This window comes from Anoplopoma fimbria, chromosome 17, assembly GCF_027596085.1.
Source record: "Anoplopoma fimbria isolate UVic2021 breed Golden Eagle Sablefish chromosome 17, Afim_UVic_2022, whole genome shotgun sequence".
In the NCBI taxonomy this organism is placed as follows: domain Eukaryota; kingdom Metazoa; phylum Chordata; class Actinopteri; order Perciformes; family Anoplopomatidae; genus Anoplopoma; species Anoplopoma fimbria.
The window spans coordinates 10,159,311-10,179,208 of NC_072465.1; the positions used below are offsets into that span (position 1 = coordinate 10,159,311).

Here is a 19,898-nt window from a genome sequence, read left to right on the forward strand (position 1 = left end):
CCCCCAAAAATATATAACCCTTTTCTGATCCAGTACACTTATTGGCATGACAACAATGGCCTTCAGTACCTTCCCAAACTGTTAGTATTGATAATTACAAAACTGGTTTATAGTTTTCTGATTTGCCACCTCTATGGTTAAGGTTATCTTAAGTTTAGCCAATTTAAAAAGGTTGGTTAAGGTTAAAGAGAAAGATTGTGGTCATGGGTAAAATAAGCAAATTTAGACAAGTCAGACAATTTGCACATCCAAACATCCACCCCAAGAGCTGTGTGGCCATAATAAAACGTTGCACTACTTTTACCTTTGCTCCTGAAAATATACATGTGTCGTTATTAAAAGAAAACTCAAACTTAAGGGTCAATTTTAGCATTTAAACAAAAGACCACTGCTGTAATTTCCTGCCAAGGAGAGTAGGCTGTGTTTGGGACAGATGTTGGGACACGAACAAGTTCACGGAGGACTGGCCATAAATACACCACCTTTATATCTCCTCTTGGTACATAACTGCTGCAGCTGGCTGAGTCATGTGAGAAGCAGTCCCTTGTCATTGAGCGGTCCCCTCAGTGAGGACTGACGCACTGGTTCACTAGATAATGCACTGCCTCGGGACGACTTTAGCCTCCTTGCAAAGTGTCCCTCCCAACATTCCTATTTACAGAGTGAAGTGCTCTGTGTTCCTTCCTGGGGGAAAAAAAGAGAGTCCTAGCAAAATCATTCTCCTTGAATTGATTTTCTTTTTCCAAACGTTTTCTCCTCTCATAGCAGCAACAGCAGTCACACAAGGAGACAGAGAAAGTTCTGCAATTCTCTGGAGAGCTCTGCCGGCTGCAGCGCTAGTGCAAAACCGAAACCGATGCTCACATCTGTCTGGGACTTTACCACTTGACATCTGGGAATTAAAGAGGGTTTAATTTTGGTGTTGACAAACTCGTAAACCTTCAAGGTGGACGGCCAAGGGAGCGTTAACTTCAAGAAGGTTGGTCAAGGCTGATATAAAGAACAAGCATTCAAGAGATCGTTCAGATCAGCCAGAGATACAAAAGAACAACACAGGACTGTATGTGAGGATTGTCAACGATGGTTGGGCCTTGAGGGATGAGGATTTTGAAGAGGAGTACTGGGTTTTGCATGGTCACACACTCTTGCAAACAGGCACCGACACTTTGGCCAACCCCTCCGAGAGGCTCCAGTTAGTTTAACTCGCCGTGATTTATGAGGATAGTACAGGCAGTGTTTGTTTTGTTTTTACTATCTCATCATATCGTGTTGGATTATAAAGAGTATATATTGTGAAAATGTTCCATGAAAGAAGCGCTCCCTAGTGAACTACTCTAATGTAATAATAAGCACCATATTTTCATGAATAAATTGTAGTTTTGTATTAGTTCATTTCATAATCAAACACTTTATGAGCTCAACCCACAGGATCCAAAATCCAATGAGTGGTATTTTGCTGCAATATGAATGTAGTGTGTAACAGGTCACACACAGGTACTTTCATTACAAAATGCTAAGCAATTTTCCGAATACTTCTTGGCACTGTAGATTTTAGGAAACGTTATCAAACAGGAGTAAATAATGCATTTGTTGGGGACTACACAGCCAGGTATTAATACACATTCGGTGCTCTAATAAGTATTGATAGCAGAAGGATGGTGAAGGTGGATATCTAGACACAATACTTGTTAATATAATTAAATTGTTGTCGGCTTAGCATGTTTATACTCCCAATTAATGCCACTTGGTCAATGGCCCTAGTCTTCAAACTATAAAGGTTCTGTTTGGCCATATTCATGGCGTAACTATGTAACGTAAGTAACGTATCGTTACTGTGTCGCGTACGTAACCTAGCCTACTAAACAATGTTACGTCACTTACATAAGGCTACTATGTAGCCTACTTAGCTATGTTACGTCATTTCCAAAATATTACTAAGTCTGGTAAGTGACATGGCCTACTAAACAATGTTTCATTATGGAGGTAACGTTACTATGTCACTAACCATGTTATGTCACTTAAGTAACTATGTCGAGTAAATAATGTGGCCTACTAAACAATGTTTCATCACAGAGATAACGTTACTATGTCGAGTAAGTAACTTTACGTCATTTCCAAAATATTACTAAGTCTGGTAATAAACAATGTTTCATTATGGAGTAACGTTACTATGTCACTAACCATGTTATGTCATAAGTAACTATGTCGAGTAAATAAGCCTACTAATGTTTCATCACAGAGATTACGTAACTTTGTACGTGAGGTAACATTGAGTATGCAACGCAGTAACGTTACCTAACTCACGTTACAGTTAATTTGGCTTAGTACTGTACAAGATGCAACTTTATGTAACTTAGCCTACTTAACAATTAACAAAAACGCTAGAGTTAACCTAGAGGGACATATTTTAAAGCGAGGGGGCACTGACCAAGATGCCATATTTAATAAGTTGAGAGTGAGAAGGTATTGTTCTGTTTTGGTCTTGCCATTGGATTGTATTGAATGTTGCTTCATTTTTTAGTTGTTTTAAGTATAGTTTTGAGAAATCTAGGAGTACATTTTAATGGAAGCTTTTCCAAGATCGTCAACTTTTCTTCCCTTTTACTTTTGATTTATATTACTTTTGACAATTATTCATGTACATGGTCTAAAGGAATGAGGCTGTGCCGGAGTGGTGTGAAATGAAACATAACGCATCTCCTGAAATGAACTTTCAGTGGCGGTGTTAACCACAAAAGCTAAACTTTAATTAACTGCTTGTTAAATTACAGCACATTCAAATTACAGCCACGTTTACATCACTGCAGTAATCAGGGACCATCAAGAGACACACCAATGGGAATGGGCCAGGACAGAAAGGGCACACAGTATGGAATGATCATTTTAACACTGAAGTGAATCAGATTGTAAATATATTATATTTTGTTAGTAGCATCATGATGTCACTCTAAAATATGTCAATTATAAGCAGCGCTCAACATCCAAATGTATGCTGCTTTATAATGTTTATGGTGTTTGAAATAATTTAATGTCACAAATATAAAACATGACCTAACAACCAAGTAGTTGCCCTCTAAAACGTAAAACGTAAACCCTTGATCTCATTGCAATTTGATTCAGCTTGTGATGGTAAGGTCCTGCGTCAACTGTAGCTCCAACAGCAGCATGCCATATGGATAAATTTGCCCCAAGGACAAATGGGTTGTGCTCTTTTGCCATCCTAGAGCTGCCAGTAATAATCTCTCATCCATGGAGGTTAAGTCCTGGATGGAGATTTCCCACTGCCTGCCATATAAGCTTCCTGTTATCACTGGAGTGCAGGTTCTCTGCTTACATAAAGCCAATCTCTAAACACTCGGGCTCCCAAAACTTCTAAACTGTTAAGAGGGCTGGCAAAGTGGTTTCAAGGACTAATTGAGCTTAATAATGGCGCTTACGCTGGGAAAACACACATTCAGAGAGTCAAAGTCATTACAGACACACTGTGCTGCTTTTTATTAGTTCTCAAAATAACAGTGAGCTTAAGTTTGGTTTTAAGTAAAGCAGGTATACTGTTACTATTATGTAATTGACTTGTAAAATATTCATTACTTTCTGAAAATTGCGTGTTAAAATATTTTAATGGCTCCTTGTAACAGTAACTTGAATATTATAATCTTAATATAATCATTCAGTACCAATACAGTGCCCTGAATGAAACCATGTACCCTTTATCAAATTATCTTTTCATGTCAGTTAAGCTCTTTAAAGAGAGTTAAAATGCTTTCTAAAACTTAGACTAAGGAAGTGTTTATGCCTAGGTCAATTTAATATGTCAAACATAAGCCATAACTGTACTTCATTCTGTAATTTCTACCTGTTCAAGTACAATTTAGATTTTTAAAAAGTCTTGCTGATTTTAGCACACACTGACGAAATACAAGTACATGAAAAAACTATTTTATAACCAATAAATGTATTTGTAATTAGTTAAAGGTCCTCTATACGATATCCAAAGCATTGATATAGCAGCTTACAACTGTTAGCTCTGTGAACACTGTTAGCTCTGTGAACACTGTTACCTTTGTTTGTAACGTTAGCTGCTAGCCACCTGCTCAACAGCTGCTATATTGAGAGCTCTGTGGAGGCAATACATATGCTCTGAAATTCGAAATTTAATACCTTTTATAGAAAAGCCGGGCAGAAAAAAACAATAGCCCTGACTTTTCCCTGAATTTTTTTTGGCTAGCATGTTAGCAGACGGTAGTTTATTTACACAATTCGGAGCCACAGAGAATTCATATTAATGTAGAGTTGTATTCACTCTCTTTTAGCTCTGTCCACCAACTCCTGAAAAAAAATAAACATCTGTCTGTTTAGCTCTTAAAGTAGAAGTTCCACTTTGTATGGCTGCCCTTTCCAGCGAGGAAGTTAGTATACAGTGAAAACAGCTGCCTACTGTGGCATGAGACTCAACTAATTATTAAATGCACTGTAAAACAATAGAGGAAACAATTAGCTTCAAGGCCAAGGAAGCTAAAAAAAGCTCCACTTGGGTGATCATTCACTGGTGCTTTGTCACCACTAGTGACACCTTTCGCATTACACATGGTCATTTAAATCATTGTTCATTTAAAATGATATAAATACAAATATAATTTGATATAATCTATATGAGTATGCTTTGGGGAATTTCCAATGCAGTAAAAATAAATGTTACATAAATGTAGCCCCAAAGTGTACAATATTACATTAATTAATAGTAATACAACAATAACAAGAAACAATGAAACTCAACTAATTATTATGAAGTGTTATTGTAATGTTAAAAATTCTGCTTTTATTTGATGATATTTTCTCAATGAAACCATTATTCCATGCCCCATTTTGTTCCATATTGTCATTTTTCATGACCTGGGTGTTATTTCACCGAATCACATGCCCCCTCCCTCTTGAGCTGGTGAGCTAAACAAACCACAGCCAGTTAGCCAGTTAGCTCCTGTTAGCTAGATCAACTACAATGTCAAAGTAATTCAGTATCAACTATCCACTGAAGCCACTGCTGTAAATAAACAAACTGCTGCTTCATTCATTTATTTACACAGTTTAGTCACCTGATTATTTATTTGAAAATGGTTTTTTTGTGTTCATTTTGAACACCTCTAAAACAGCGGTCCCGAACCTTTTTTGCGCCATGGACCAGTTTAATGTAAGACAATATTTTCACGGACCGGCCTTCAAGGTGTGGCAGATAAACATGACGAAATACAATGATACGATCCGCATAAAAACAAATATAAATGCATAAAAAATACAACTCGCCATAACACTGAATCAGTGGGAGCCCTGAGTTTGTTTCTCTGCAACGAGACCGTCCCATCTGGGGGTAATGGGAGACAATGACACCCGAAGTGTGTTCCTTATGTCCAGTCTACTCCGTAATTTTGTTTTGATTGCTGTCACTGCAGAAAATCCCGCTTCATTTTCGCTAGCTTGTGGGCTTACTTTTTGAGGTTACGTATCACGTGACCGAGACAAGCGTCCCGACATTTACAAAACATCAAAGTAGTCTACGTTCTGATTTTTTGGGTGATTGAAATTCCAGTATCATCCACAGTTATTAGCAGGTGTCTGCGCTCACCGTACCTGGCTTGTTAGCTTAGCTCGCCAACACTAAGAGTCAGCTGTTCATTTCCAGTAAGTTAATGTCAAATAAGACTCTTTTTTGCTTGCAAAATTAGCATCCCAACTCATTTAACAGTCAATGTGAATTATAGATGCAACTTGCTAACTAGGCTAGCTAGCATTAGTTGGTTACTTAGCGTTTGTTATGGTACTGGCCACTCCGGGCTTTAGCTCTTCCAAATATGGTAACGTCTGGCTCCAAAATAACCAAGATGGCGACGGCAAAAATGCCTGACTTGAACCTTCAAAACCGTAGTCTGCAAACCAAGGAGCGACGTCACCATGACTACGCCCACTTCCTATTTACAGTCTGTGGTGTCACACTGCAGGCTCAGGAGCGGTGAATACTGGTTATGTTAGTGAGTGAGTGTAAGCGAGCTGATGAGGGGTCAATACTGAACAATCCCGCTCTTAATCAGCACAGAACAACGAGGTCAGTTCATCTGAGAACACAGACCGCCACTCCAGCAGCATCCATCAGAGCCCAGTGCAAAATCAGAAGCAGCTTCGAGACGAAGAAGAGAGAAACGCTGGGAGTGTCTGAGCCTCCCTGCAACACACAGCACTAAGCTAGCGAGCGTGAGAACTTTTTTTTCTGTTGACACAAATCCCAGGGACAAAACACCCCCCCACCTCTTTACTTCCTCCCGATGGATGAGTAGCGTTTGCTTCCGTCCGTTATGTAACACGGAGTCTGCCGTGTACTGTGCTTCTGAAAAAAAAAAAGCTGGTTTAAGCGGTTTCGCTTTATATAATGTCGAAATCCAAATCTCTTTTTTTATGCCAGATAGGCTGCATCGTGTCCCAGAAATCTGTAAGCATGCCTGCTCACGGTATTACTTAACAAAGAGAGTGGGGATGTTTGTCTAATGCTGGGTATCCGAAGGTATTCGTTTCCATATAAGTCTATTCCCTTCAACTATTCTGGGAGAAATCCAGGGACAACAAGCCCTCGCTCTCGCACAAAACAGTATTAATAGGGCATTATCGAGTCCTGAGAGTTGCCCTGTGCTGCTTATGACAAGATCAAACCATTATTTTCTCCAAAGTAGAGAGTGGAACAATGACGTCGGGTAGCGATCTGAGAGAATTAAACATTGTCTGACAATATAATGTTGACAGAATCCAATTAACCTTTGCTGCTCCAGCGCGAGGCCTTTGGAAAATCAGCTTTGCTTGTAGTGCCCCTCCCTCCATCATTCTCTCCATTTCATTTCTCTCATCAGCATCGCATCAATGAAGTCTAGAGGGAGAGATATATTCATAAGCTCCAGTAGTAAATACAAAGATTTCATTATCGATGGATCCTACTGCACAGCTCATACCGTGTAATGAGGCTTGCCTTAAAAAACACTGGGTGTTATGTAAAGATGAATTATTGCAGTTTATCACACCTTTGAGTGAATGAATGCTGGGAACTGCATTACAATGAAGGATTTGTGCCCAATCAGGCCACTTTGTTGCGCTGTGCATCGGCGCCACCACCACCGCAGGCTTTGTGCCGATAGGCTGAACGAACCACTTCAACAACGCATTCGTGGCCTACATATCTCCTTTTCCCCTGAGAGCAGATCAAGGAATGGAAAAAACAAACACACAAGCCTTGTAACACATCAGCATAATCGGGAACGTGGGCACGTCTCGCTCTACAATTCCTGAAGGATAGGCTAACATACTGGAACAGTGTGCTAAACAAAACAGTATGTGGCAAAGTCTCAACCGACTGGTTCTTCTTTCGTCTATAAAATGTTTATTTGCTTCTGAAGGGAACGTAAAAATGCTGCATGGATTACAATCGCTGGCAAGATTCTTTCCAGTCTAGGAAGTGTGACATCTTTTGGGCTTAGTAACGTCATTGTTTATAACGATGACATTTTGAACCAAAAAAACTGCTTTCTTTCTTTCAATGTAATTGTGATTTATTGGTGGATTTAAGGTGAGTTGTGAGCTGCTGACCACTTGCAAACTCTGTTGAAAGGGTTGTGAGGCAGGTTGGGTTTAGGTCATGTTTCCTGTACAACAGCGTCCACGTTCATAAAATCCTGCTCTGTAAACTTCTATATTATAAACACATCCACAAAAGAGATCCAAACATGGTTTGCAGTCAGTCATGAAACAGGAGGGGCCAGTGCAAATAAAGTCAGGCTTACACTACAGAAGTTTTGGGGGCGATTTATCCCTGATTAAACCCTCCCATAGACTGTATATGAGAAGTGGAAGTAGTCATCGTGACGTCACTCATGACTGCCGTTTTAAAGCCTTGAGTTTGGCGATTTGTGGTCACCATCTTGTACAAGGCTGTCACGACGTAGGTTTTTTTTTGCAGCCAGTGAACAAAAGTTACGTTATTTGGCACGCGGAGGAGTGACGTAGTAACGATATATACGTCTATGGTAGCGGCAGCGACCTGTCAATCACAGTAAGCTGCTCTACAGCATACTCCGCTTTATGGTCTATCCAACTCCAAATGGACCATAATTTACACACGATCGGCCATAAGCTAAACCTCTCTGCTGGCTGAGACTAAGCAGCCATTTGGACAGAAAAGAGGAGGAATGACTTAGCGTGATACTATCTGAAGTCTGACTTCACTCAGAAATTAGATATTTATTTCATTGACATTTTACATTTTTTGCCAGTGGGATATTAATGACTTTATATGGTGACTTTTCTGTTGTAAACATTACTGTTGGTGCACTAGAAAAAATATTCAGTTATATCTAAATTATAAATAACTCATTTTATTCTTGATTTTTTTTAAAACTCTTTATATGTTTTTAAAAGGAATGATTTAGTCATGATTAAGAACAGAGTATTGATAAGTAGCTCCTAGTTGTACTCCAGAACTGTAGGCCACTGTAGTTCTACAACATGCTTAGAAAGGCAGGGTGAGCTAATGAGGTATATCTTCGATTGCAACCTGCCAGAAACAACTAAATGACATTAAAACTTACACACTGTTCCTTTAAAGTACTCTGTGAAGATTTATGCTAGTAGTGCTATGGAGAAAAGACTGGGTCACCATTTAGATTGTACACTCATACACACAAGGACCCAGTTGGTGGAAATGCACAACGAAATTTAGAAATATGCCAACAAAGACAAGGAAGAAGACGACTGCTGGCAAGCATTTAAGGGTGTAAACAATGCACAATTTTTAATTCTTAAAAAAATATTTATTTCAAATATAAGCCAGAGAACCCGGAGAGAACCCACGCTGACACGGGGAGAACATGCAAACTCCACACAGAAGGTTGTCTGGCCCAGGAATTGAACCCAGGCCCCCCTTGCTGTGAGGCGACAGTGCTAACCACTACACCACCGTGCAGCCCACAAATGTTCTTACATCGTCAAAATGATTAACATAGACCGCAATACTGACAACGTTCAATCTAGCGATTATTGGAACTAAACAACAAACGTTTCCGTTTCCATTTTGCATAAGTCTTCATGCATCACATGAACGTTAATATGAATATTTGAGCTTTCAGAAGTTAATGTAGATTCACACAAAACATCTGCATTTCCTTATTGCTATGCAAATATATGCAGCTCAGTAATGTAATAAGTACGACGTTTGTGAATTGTTCTCGACCACATCACCCTGATTGGCGCTGAAACAGATTAGAGTTAAATGCCTCTTATTCTCTGTGAACCCTGGTGTGTTGTTGTATACCATGTGAAGGCACATACCCACTGGCCGTTACAACCCAGTTAACCTCGGCATGCTCCTTCTTGCAGAATGTCATTTCAGAATACAGAATACCGCACCTCTCCCAGCGGTGTTACATCACAGCTGGAATGGTTTTAAACTGGATGCAACCCAAGTGTGGTTTTTATGCGTTAAAGCAGCCACCATGCCTTGCTCGTTTCGCACCCATGGGAGAAGGAGACAGCAGGAGAGCCGGAGGAGGAAGGGGAGGCTAAGGGTATGGCCGCTGACAGCCCTGCTCACCTGCTAAATGACACCCCTGGGACACATGAAGGTCCTGTGGGACTGGCTGTGGAACACAACATAGACACAAAGGTGGAGATGCTGCTGACATACACCACTGATACTGTGACCAAAACCTCTATACACCCACAATGTGTGCCCCTGTCTATGGTTTCCTGGTAAATAAGACCTAAATTGTATCATATTTGTGTTTATCAAAATGTTATTACTCTGGGTTTTCGAGCAGGGGTGTGATGAGTAGGGAATGCAGGGATTTCCACCCCTTAAAATTCGGGATGGGTTAAACAGCAAATGGAATATTTTAAGTGTTTTGACTAGAAAATGGTTGCACTTTGGGGATATTAATAGATGGTGAAAAATATTACCATCTGCAGTCTTAAACACAGGGCTTTCACCCAGGACACCGCTGTTTGAATCCATGTGAAACCAAGTCAACGTGGACTTGTTTTACCATAGTTTCGTTACGCAACATACATACCTAACTTAGGCCAGTTCTGTAACAAGCGTACTTATTTTTATGTAACAAAACCTAGGCTACTTATTTTAGCCCCAATCACAATCTTTTCCTAAACCAAACCAAGTACTTTTGTTGCATAAGTAAACCTAAAAATTTTGTAAACCTATATTGGAAGTAGAAACAACTGATAAAGTTTAATAAATAAGTTGTTGCAGCTAATTTTTTGTTTTACAGAACAAAAAGACACGGAGCTACATTGTCATTCATACACAGAGCAACAAAGTCATTTGGAGACGTGTTTCTGGTGAATAAATGAATGCAAGACCAACACGTTTCAGTCTCTATGAACTCCTCAGGGAAATATATTGTTCTGTAGCTGCTAAATGTTTGACTTTGTTCACATGCTAATTTGTAGCTTTGTCTGCCGTGTGGTGCTGGACAACGTACAATGTTTCTTATATCAGATCTCATTTGCTGAAACAAAGCCTCTTGCTGTGGTTGGAAACAAATTGATTAGAGCTGAATTTGTAGCCTCTTAAACTAAAACAATGAGCTAAAAGAGGATAAAAAGGCTCTGTAGAGCAGGGGGGCATAACCACAATGAGCCACAGCACAATCTGGGTAGCTTAAATTTCATGGATGTTAATGTCTGTTGCAAACAATAGACAACAATGCTTCTCTGAAGTGTGGTCAAAACATTAAAGAGCAGCATATTGAGGCTGGAAGAAGCTGGGGTACAGTGTATTGTTGTTGTTAAAGAAAACTCCAAGATAACTTTGAATATAAATATGTTCCTTAACCTCAGCTTGTATAAACATTGAAGGTTTTTGGAATACTAAACCATTTGACTGCAGGTCATATTCACATGCATTATTAGTGAGTGCTGCCATTTTACCTTCCCAACAAAGGCAGCAAAGAAAATTACAGTTTGTTACTCGGGGCTCTCATTAAAATGCCATGAAGAGGTAACGGGAGTTTTGGAGAGCCTTGTGTAAAAGCAATGAGAAACAGAAAAAAAACAAAAAACATCAACTTTAAAATGGAATAAGGAGCAGCCTAATTTCCATATAGTGCATTACAGAGGTTATTTGTCATGTTGAGTAATGACACAACAAAAACTTGGTAAATAGACCAGAAACAATGCATTGAGAGGAAAGTTCTAGCCATGTAGTGCAAATACAACTAGCAGTGTTGGAATCGGTACCGAAACAGTTGTTTAGCGAGTGATCAAACCAAATATATACCAGTTGGTATATATATATATATAGTAATGGAATGGCTGCATAGTTTTTAGGCTTACCACAAATCACATATCGGAGTCCTCTCAGATATTCTATAAGGGGCGTATGCCTCGTCTCTGGACTGCTTGAAACATGGCTAGTACTATCTGACATTAAAGAACAATCAAAATGTGTCCAATTAAAACAAATTCCTGAAGACCCCTCTTCATTTTTCTCTTGTAGATGGCCAAGCCAACTTGTTTTGTCTCCGGTTCGCAACCTCTAGATCTTCTACTCTCTTTACTGTCAGATTACAGCCATATGTAACCTATAGTGCCATCTTATGACCAAACTACGCTGTAGCCAAGTTTATTCGCTCCAAACCAGTTGATGGAAATGCATCTAATTCCTTCTTTTGGGGAAGATTTCAAATGTGCAGTTGAAATTAGCTTGAAAATTGAAGGTAAATACAGCTTTAGACATGCTCTGAATTTCCTATTTAGCCCCTTTAATTTAACAAAGATTTGTTAATCTATGTTTATGCAAGGGGATTATGTCTTCAAGCAGAATCCTAGTTGCTAATGGAACTCTTACAAATCTCGCTGAAAGAGTCTTTTTGGCCAAATCTAGCTGTGTAAATATTTGCTTTACACGGTCCATTTCTTGACATAAATGCGTAAAAGTGTAACCCCAAGGGTTGTGGTAAATGATTCAGTTCTTAATGTGGTGGAAAATTACCTCCACCCACCTGCTGCTAAATATTTGAATGCAGCAGTACATTTTACGCCCTTTGGCAGGACACATGCAGTGCCACCAGTGTCCTGTATATTAAAAACCTAGTTGGCTGGTGAAAAGTGGCAGAGTGGCAGGTAGATTTTGTAATTTGTTAACCTCTGTGACCAATGGACACAAAAGTAATTTCGCTGTCAGCACAGTGACTTACCCCACACTGAATTTGAAGCCCCACACTCGAGTCATCAGTATGCTATCCAACAGTTTCATCAAAACGGCGCTACAATAAAAAATAGTCTTGTCCAGGAGCTCTCAGGATGACATTGCTGACACAATTGAGTCTGGGTGTCTCACACAAGGTGTAGCAAATGACATGTGAAGTGGAACTGTACAGCTAAAAGTCATCTCTCTGGAGCTAGGGGTGATTACTACCAACTACCACACGCCAAGCCCCAACCCTGCTCCATATCCAGCATTGTCCACTGCTAAAGTGAGAGCTGAGGTTATTCCATTTCCCCAGCGCTATGAAGTTATGTCTGTTATTGCACTGAAGGCCGTTACACAGCTTAATATCCTTCCAAAGCATAATCTCATAAGAGTATATCCTTGACCCGATAAAGAGAGCGAGGCTTTACTCTGTCAACAATCCCATCCTGTAATTCCTTTCCATTTCAGAGGCTGATGAAATCTTCTTTGACTGTGGTCTCACAGTGCCTGCGTCTACACACAATTATGCTTTCTACGTAAGGCCTTAAAGGAATACTTCACCCACAAAATGACCATTTGTATATCAATTACTTGACCCGTGTTAACCTGGACAAGTCAGCTCTGTAGCGCTCTACTATGGTTTTATGAGTGAAGGTTTGGGTGCTGTGGTTTAGAAAATGTTTGATTGTCAGTTGTATGCCTGTTGACTACTGAGGTAACGTGCTGTTGCGGTAATAAACCACGTAAAACTGCTTGTGTTGCATTGACTGGTGCCTCTTTCCACCGGCATAAACAAATGCTCATTACCATATGCTGCAAAATATGCTAGCGTAGCTACCTGTGCCACTAACTGGAACTTGCTCCACTGACAGGCGCCACTGTTGATCCCCATCTAGCCCACCAACAGGAGGCCGGGGATCTGTGCATGCAATAATACATGCGAGTACAAGCATACAGGTTGAGCATAAATCCAAGCGCAAGTAGCGGCTATTTGAGTGTAAGGACAGGGTTTAAAAGGGAGAACATTACAAAATCTGAAGTGAAACCAATATATTATGAACTCAAATTGAAAGAACAAGCTCTTGGATAAAGATTGGGGAAAAAGCTCCAAAAAGTGTTTTAAATAGTAAGGTTTTAGTGCAGATGCAGGTGCTTGTGAAGTCGTGAGCATTGGACTGGATAAATGAGACTTGTATTGCAGGAGTTGTGTGAGATTTTGTAAACAGATTTTATCATGAATTGCTTTAATTCATCACAACTTTTTTGGTATTCCTCATTTACTGTGGAGGCAGGCAGGAAAAATGTATGTTCAAGAATTAAAGGTAACTTATATATAAATAATCATTGTGGCTCATCAAGCCAATATCATACATATATCAACATATTGTATTTTGAAAAACCCTTTGCGGGACAGTTTTTTCGTATTATTGGTTTCTCAAAACTACTTTTCTAGAAAGAAATTGAGATAAATTCAATACACAGGGACCTTGTGAGCAGTCTGCTATCTGGCTGATGTTGGCAAACTGGCCTATCCTCGGTTTTTCATTTATCACTGATAAGCCCACTTTTATCTGCTATCAAACTTCCAGCCACACACCGCCGCAGCTCTTTCCAGCTGAAGCATCTATCACTGTGATGAAAGCTTTGGTCTGCCCTGTGATTGACTTGGAAAGAACAAGGTGTCCACAGTGTCTAACTCCAGCGTCTCACAGGGACGGGCCTTTCGATCCATCTCCACTCTGACATCTCTCTTTATCTCAGGACACTGTGTAGTGTCCCTGACACACAAGGTGGTAAGAAGCACTCAAGAGTCGGACACAATCTTCCTCGATGTTGTGGGCTGAAATGGATTTGCAGATTTCAGATCCCATTGTTCATGTGCATAGGCGCCTGGGCAATGTATAAGTTTAGCAAATGCATCCACATTCAAATAGGGGAAGGTATAGTTTTGCTACCCAACTTTTTCTGTCCATACAGGGAAATAAAATCTTTTTCTTTCCCTTTTCGATCCACTCTGTTTGTTATTGTGTCTGAGAGGTCTGGGTTCAGGTTAGGGTTAGGTTTGTGGAAATCATCTAAAGATTCAGCCATGACACTGAAAATCTTTTAGATAACACCACCACTCCTCTCTCCAACTCTCACTCATGTTTCCACTGTTGTCTCCCGGCAACAAGTCACCTGACACAACAACAAACCGAAGCGAAAGGTAAAGAAGAAGATTTTATTTCTCTGTAGGGTCCTTTCCATAATGTTGACGGTGAGGGGTTCCCCGAAGCGATTAGATTGCAGCCCGTTCAGCGGATGCTGTCTACAGTGTTCTGCTTCAATAGTTGACCAATTTCAAATTAGTCACTCAGACACAAACACACGGGAAAATAGGTTTAAAAAAAACTTTAAAAAGTGAAACTTTTATGAGCTTAAAGTAGGGTTGTACTGTCGCTGAAATGCCAAACCGTTTTGCGAGTCAACGTTAGCTTACTTTGAAGCCAGCCCACCTGACGTTAGCTCGCTGATCGGATATGATTCAGCTGAGGAGATGGGGCGTTTTTTTACACACCTTTTATGAGTTTATTGGTTTTAATAGCACCCTGAATCTAGCTAATTTAGACTAGTGTATGTGGCTGTTTCTTGACTAAATCCAACCGGTTAGGTTGTGTAGAAATGCAAGAAATTTGTTTTCAAATACAATTTGGTTTTCGAGGCGAGGACCCCCATACCGCCCCCATCAACTATGCAACTTTCCAATTTTTCTCCTCCATTTTAAAACATAACAGGCACCCATGTCCATATTCATTATAAAGACTTCCTGTCAACCTGGTATCAACACCTGGCTCATTGGATTGTAATCATGCAAAGCAAAAACACATCAAATACAGGTGTAGCCAAGATGCATTAAGGAGTCGATTATGCAAACTACATCCAGAAATGTTGAAAGATGCATTTGCCAATAATCACAAAACAGCTCGGTTTTCCTTTAAATATAAAGAGGCACAAGAGATATAGAAGGAAAGTCTTTGTTATTCTGTATATTCATTCCTGAGAGAGCTTGGTGAAAAAAAGGAAGAAAAAAAACTTCCAACTCGTGTCATGACATAAGATCTGTTTCCAGCTTTAAATCCAGACTTAAGATCTGCCTTTTCAACAAAGCCTTCTACCTTCAAAAAAGAAAAGGGTACAGCTTGCCAAGATGTTCAAACAAGTGGTGCTCATTAGAAGGGAGCTAGAAACCAAAAAAGAAAGGAGGCTGTGTTTGCCCCGAGACAGCTCTGTCTTAATAGTATCTTATAACAATTATCTCTGAACCCACACTACTTCCTACAGTAACAACTAGTTTTTGTTATTACAAACCTGGGTGAAAAAATAAACCACATCTTATAGCCTGGATGGTTTCAGCCACAAATTCAAAAAAAAGTTGGTTAGGCTGCTATTAGACTTATGAGTTATTTACACCTAAAAATATACTAGTTGAAGCTGCAAATGTGTACTATGTGTAGTGAATGTACGGTCGACCTTAATGGCAGTTTGGCTGCTTTCTTTTAACTTTTTATAACTTTTAGGGTGGGAGAGATACAGAGAGGCCATGCATGATGATGTTTTCTGCTCTGCAAATTTCATTAGCTAGCTTTTTTTTCAAGTGCTGATAGCAGGACAGACCTTAAAAACTACAGGTTTTTACTTATTTAGAGCCATTACTGAATCAGACTCAGGAGCATCACTCATCCAATGCATCTTACATAAACAATTTCCCACATAAACTCAAATCCATCGATCTCTCTATTTCTGATAGTAGTAATCTCACAGGAGCAATATTTATTGATCTCACCAATGCTTTTGATGACTATCTTCTACCAAGTCCAATGCTTTGGACCTTTTCCAACATGTTCTGGTTCATTTGTGTCTTCATCAGAAAGCAATGTGTTGTTGTACAAGGTGGTAAATCAGATTTTTTAACAGATGCAAAAGGTGTGCATCAAAGTTCTACTTTAGGATCACTTCTGTTTTTTCTTTTTATTAATTATCTCCAATCAATTTGTTCAACGTGTTAAGTTTCTATTTGGAACCTGATGAGACAAAGGTACAATATATGGTTAGCTAGTTTAGGCGCAAAATCTGTGTGTGTGTGTGCTTTGTGACTAGTAACTAGCATGCCCTGGGGCTCGCCGTAACTACCTTACACCACTTTATCCGTACATGTTCTGTACATATATGGATGTGCAGTGCATGACCTGTCCATATCTTCATCCAAACATGTGTTCAGCGCCCAAATAATGAGGGTACTTTTGTTCTGTATTAAATAATTCAAGCTTGGCTTCTTAGTTACAATTTAGGGAAATCTCATTGTACAGCATACAATGAGATTTTAGACAGCATTGTACTTCCAACCTTCTGACAAAGATTTCTGTTTTGGCCTTTCCTGTTTCAAAATGACAATGAACAGGGGCACAACAAAGCAGGGTCAATAAAAATGGTTTTCCCAATTTGGTGTTTTTTTGTTAAAAGCTCTGATGAAGACATGTTGGCATTTGTAACGATTTAGCCACTACACTAAAGGATTTTTAAATATTTCCGTCCTTGTTGTTACTTGTTCTTATACTTTGTAGTGTCTTGATTACCTTCCTGTTCATCCTGTTTTTGTCAAATGTGGACCTATGGTTGAGTAAACATAACAACCAGTCCTCTCTCTCTCTCTCTCTCTTGGGATTGGAGACCTTGGCTGTTTCTCAATAAGTGAACTTCTCTGTACTTGTGTCCTCCTGAACTTGTGAAACGTCATCTAGCGCGGCCCAAGTACTGTTCCAAAACACAAGTTCGCATTCAGCCAAGTACAGTCCAAATGCCCAGAAGTGTTCTTGCTCCGCCCATCATATCGGGGATGCATCGGAGTAGACTTGTGTGGACTTTGGACAACCAAGTATCCCAGAATGCATTTCGCACCAGCAAACAAGAGACAACAATGGCGGAGACAACTCACAACTGTCAGTTATAACTGTCTAAATACTGCTGTTGTTGTGTAACGGAATTTAGTTTTAAGATTTTTTTAAGCGAGAATGTAGTTGTTAAGACTTAAAATATGCGGTCGATTTATCAAGATAGAGCCTGTTTGAAAATAGCGCCGACGTTTGTCGGAGATATGAGGGACCAGAGAGGAGACCGGGCGGTGGTGCTCATGTATCCCGCTGACAGCAGCCTGATCTCGGCAAGGCCTCTCCAGATGTGCCGCTGGCTCTGGTGTCTCTGTAGTGGTTAAACATGAGCTATAACTCGTTTGGGGGATATCTAACGAGCAATCTTTGCTCTCTGAGTTTACATCTATTATTAGTTCCCGTGCAAATTGGTTTGGCAGAGGGCAAAGTTAAGTTTCATAACTTTACATATATATTGTTCAACTTTAACTTTGCACCAAGTTAGAGCCCTGCCTTTGTACTTTTGACCAATTTGTTTTGCTTGTCTTTATTCCCTATTATACACACTTGTTATAATTGCTATTATTGTGCAATCAAACTAACATTAAAGCAATATTTTATTCAAGGGACAACTGAGGAAACCCAGGCCCTCATTGCCTGTATGACTGGGTAAGGGATGGAGACAGATTTGTGCTGTCTCCATTCATAATGATTAATATCTTATTGAAGAGGCAGTGTGTCACTCTGTGTCACTCTGTGTCACTCTTTGTTTATGTTTTTTTCCAGGGACTTTGTAACCACTTCTGACCTGGAAATAACTGCCAAACAGGCCAAAAAGAAGTAGAACAACAACAAGTTTGCTGCAACAACCAGGGGCGGACTAATGGAGTGCAGCATCCATCTGACTATACCACTGCCAGGTGGTACAGTCGGTCTATTATGTATTATATTTATTGCTTATTTATGTGTTTTTACTATTTGATATTTATTAAACTGTTTTCTAAATATGAATTGTCTATCAATTGTTGAAGTCTACCAGAATAAAATTTCCCTCTAACCTCTGACCTGTTTGATCCGGTGCTTACTGTTATTAATGTAATCTATTTATTTCATTGCTTGATAGGCAGTGTAAGAGCACACCTATCTTCCCAGGTTCTGAGTCAAAAAGTTACAGTAGCCAAGGTTATACATGATTACTGTATTATAGACATAAAATGTCCTGTTTCTGTTGATGTCTGTCCTGGTTAATGACTAATGATGTGATGTGGCACAGATGAAGTACAAGGCAACCAGCCTCTGATCCATTTTGATGTCCTTATCATTTTTTATATTATTATATTATAATTATATCATTTTCGTTTTATTGTCAATATATATTACAGTGAAAATAACCGGAGTAGACAGGACCAGAGCCGAGCTGAGTTGCTGACGTCATCAAGTTCGCTGCTGTTCCGATTGCAAAATGACCGTACTGCGTCCTCCCATCCTCGGGAGTTTGTACTCCCGAGTCGAACTATCCAAGTCTGAACTAGCAAGTTTGCAAGTCCAAACTTGACGATACTTGGTATTGAGAAAGGGCCCTTGACTGGCCTCCACATAGTCCTAAACACAACCCCATTCAATACATTGGATGAACTGGAACACAGACTCAAAGCAAAGCCTTGTTGTCCAACATCAGTGGCCAACTCCATCAATGCTTATGTGGCTAACTGTCCGCAAATCTTTGCGGCCAGGAAAAACTTCCCAGCATATTCCAGTGGCATAATAATATCCATGGTTTTGGAATGAGATGTTCAATCCAACTGACAGCCTCCGGTTCTGAAATGAGAAGTCAATGTGGAAGTGTCTTAAACTTGCATTCTTGCTAATTGCAAACAGGGGCGACTCCTCTGGTTACAAAAAGAAGTCAGATTAAGTCGATGAGAAAATGACTCTACTTCTCTCTTGATTTTTTCCCTCAGTAAACATTGTAAACATGAGTTTATGGTCTCAAGTCTTCTTAAATACAGCATGATGTTCATTTAGTAAATGATGGTCCATTTAGAGTCAAATAAACCATAAAGCAGGGTATGCTTTTTTTTTTTGGACAGGTCACTTCCAGAGTCGTATACGGCATCTCTACGTCGCTCCTCCGCAGTCAAAATATGGTCACTTCTGTTCACTGGTTGCAAAAAACAAGATTGCGGCAGCCAAAAGGCCCAGCTTGAGGCTTCAAAACTGTATTCTACAAACCAATGGGTGACATCACGCCTACTAGGTTCTCTTTTAATACACAGTCTAGGGTTCAATCACATATTCTGTGGTGGTGTGTTTAGACTTTTGACCAAATTGTGTGTCTATCTTATCTATCCATACCCAATATTATACACAGTCCACAGTGCATAACATATGTTTATGTTTCCTGCAGTTTTGGCTCAAATTTGGAGCCAACAACTTTAAGATAGGAGGAGGAGATATGTACCGATGACTGCAGAGTCAGAGTATTGTGACCTCAAAACAAGACATGACTCCCTGGTTGAAATCCCCAAGGGAAAGACTCTGTCAAGCAAAGATGAGAATCACAGAGGAGACGCTGCAGGAAGCACCGTAAGATCTCGCTGCTTCCTGGAGGAAAACAATCTTATCTGGACAGGGTGGAACTGACTGATGAGGGTGCACAGCAGCGAAAGTCCCACAAGGTTCAGAGAAAAGCTGATTGGCTTTTTGTTCGATGGACATGTGACAGAGAATAGTGTGGCTGGGGCAAAAAAAACATGTTT

The 19,898-nt window shown here is 39.8% G+C and overlaps 1 protein-coding gene across 1 annotated transcript in view; it reads right to left on the reverse strand.

The window, feature by feature from the left end:
- Positions 1 to 19,898, reverse strand: part of iqsec1b (IQ motif and Sec7 domain ArfGEF 1b) — a 196,421-nt gene that overhangs the window by 132,156 nt on the left and 44,367 nt on the right.